Source organism: Musa acuminata, unplaced genomic scaffold (genome assembly GCF_036884655.1).
Source record: "Musa acuminata AAA Group cultivar baxijiao unplaced genomic scaffold, Cavendish_Baxijiao_AAA HiC_scaffold_506, whole genome shotgun sequence".
Classification (NCBI taxonomy): domain Eukaryota; kingdom Viridiplantae; phylum Streptophyta; class Magnoliopsida; order Zingiberales; family Musaceae; genus Musa; species Musa acuminata.
This window is the reverse complement of record NW_027020751.1, coordinates 65001-67500: the sequence shown is the minus strand read 5'-3', so window position 1 is coordinate 67500 and position 2500 is coordinate 65001.

The window sequence follows — 2500 nt, the reverse complement described above, 5'->3', positions numbered from 1 at the left end:
CTGACGTTTTGCTCCGCTCTCGACGGTCACCGCGCAATGCAAGAACAGGCCAAAAACTGGCCAAAACGGCCCAAAAACGGGCCAAAACTGGCCATTTTTGGCTGCACGAGCGAGCGGCGAGCGGCGGACAGCGAGCGAAGCGAGAGGCAGCACCGTCCCTGCTATACGAAAGCCCCATCCAGCCCTGTGCCACCCGGGGGGTTCCAGGGTGCTGAGATGGCTGACGTTTTGCTCCGCTCTCGACGGTCACCGCGCAATGCAAGAACAGGCCAAAAACTGGCCAAAACGGCCCAAAAACGGGCCAAAACTGGCCATTTTTGGCTGCGCGAGCGAGCGGCGAGCGGCGGACAGCGAGCGAAGCGAGAGGCAGCACCGTCCCTGCTATACGAAAGCCCCATCCAGCCCTGTGCCACCCGGGGGGTTCCAGGGTGCTGAGATGGCTGACGTTTTGCTCCGCTCTCGACGGTCACCGCGCAATGCAAGAACAGGCCAAAAACTGGCCAAAACGGCCCAAAAACGGGCCAAAACTGGCCATTTTTGGCTGCACGAGCGAGCGGCGAGCGGCGGACAGCGAGCGAAGCGAGAGGCAGCACCGTCCCTGCTATACGAAAGCCCCATCCAGCCCTGTGCCACCCGGGGGGTTCCAGGGTGCTGAGATGGCTGACGTTTTGCTCCGCTCTCGACGGTCACCGCGCAATGCAAGAACAGGCCAAAAACTGGCCAAAACGGCCCAAAAACGGGCCAAAACTGGCCATTTTTGGCTGCACGAGCGAGCGGCGAGCGGCGGACAGCGAGCGAAGCGAGAGGCAGCACCGTCCCTGCTATACGAAAGCCCCATCCAGCCCTGTGCCACCCGGGGGGGTTCCAGGGTGCTGAGATGGCTGACGTTTTGCTCCGCTCTCGACGGTCACCGCGCAATGCAAGAACAGGCCAAAAACTGGCCAAAACGGCCCAAAAACGGGCCAAAACTGGCCATTTTTGGCTGCACGAGCGAGCGGCGAGCGGCGGACAGCGAGCGAAGCGAGAGGCAGCACCGTCCCTGCTATACGAAAGCCCCATCCAGCCCTGTGCCACCCGGGGGGTTCCAGGGTGCTGAGATGGCTGACGTTTTGCTCCGCTCTCGACGGTCACCGCGCAATGCAAGAACAGGCCAAAAACTGGCCAAAACGGCCCAAAAACGGGCCAAAACTGGCCATTTTTGGCTGCGCGAGCGAGCGGCGAGCGGCGGACAGCGAGCGAAGCGAGAGGCAGCACCGTCCCTGCTATACGAAAGCCCCATCCAGCCCTGTGCCACCCGGGGGGTTCCAGGGTGCTGAGATGGCTGACGTTTTGCTCCGCTCTCGACGGTCACCGCGCAATGCAAGAACAGGCCAAAAACTGGCCAAAACGGCCCAAAAACGGGCCAAAACTGGCCATTTTTGGCTGCACGAGCGAGCGGCGAGCGGCGGACAGCGAGCGAAGCGAGAGGCAGCACCGTCCCTGCTATACGAAAGCCCCATCCAGCCCTGTGCCACCCGGGGGGTTCCAGGGTGCTGAGATGGCTGACGTTTTGCTCCGCTCTCGACGGTCACCGCGCAATGCAAGAACAGGCCAAAAACTGGCCAAAACGGCCCAAAAACGGGCCAAAACTGGCCATTTTTGGCTGCACGAGCGAGCGGCGAGCGGCGGACAGCGAGCGAAGCGAGAGGCAGCACCGTCCCTGCTATACGAAAGCCCCATCCAGCCCTGTGCCACCCGGGGGGTTCCAGGGTGCTGAGATGGCTGACGTTTTGCTCCGCTCTCGACGGTCACCGCGCAATGCAAGAACAGGCCAAAAACTGGCCAAAACGGCCCAAAAACGGGCCAAAACTGGCCATTTTTGGCTGCACGAGCGAGCGGCGAGCGGCGGACAGCGAGCGAAGCGAGAGGCAGCACCGTCCCTGCTATACGAAAGCCCCATCCAGCCCTGTGCCACCCGGGGGGTTCCAGGGTGCTGAGATGGCTGACGTTTTGCTCCGCTCTCGACGGTCACCGCGCAATGCAAGAACAGGCCAAAAACTGGCCAAAACGGCCCAAAAACGGGCCAAAACTGGCCATTTTTGGCTGCACGAGCGAGCGGCGAGCGGCGGACAGCGAGCGAAGCGAGAGGCAGCACCGTCCCTGCTATACGAAAGCCCCATCCAGCCCTGTGCCACCCGGGGGGTTCCAGGGTGCTGAGATGGCTGACGTTTTGCTCCGCTCACGACGGTCACCGCGCAATGCAAGAACAGGCCAAAAACTGGCCAAAACGGCCCAAAAACGGGCCAAAACTGGCCATTTTTGGCTGCACGAGCGAGCGGCGAGCGGCGGACAGCGAGCGAAGCGAGAGGCAGCACCGTCCCTGCTATACGAAAGCCCCATCCAGCCCTGTGCCACCCGGGGGGTTCCAGGGTGCTGAGATGGCTGACGTTTTGCTCCGCTCTCGACGGTCACCGCGCAATGCAAGAACAGGCCAAAAACTGGCCAAAACGGCCCAAAAACG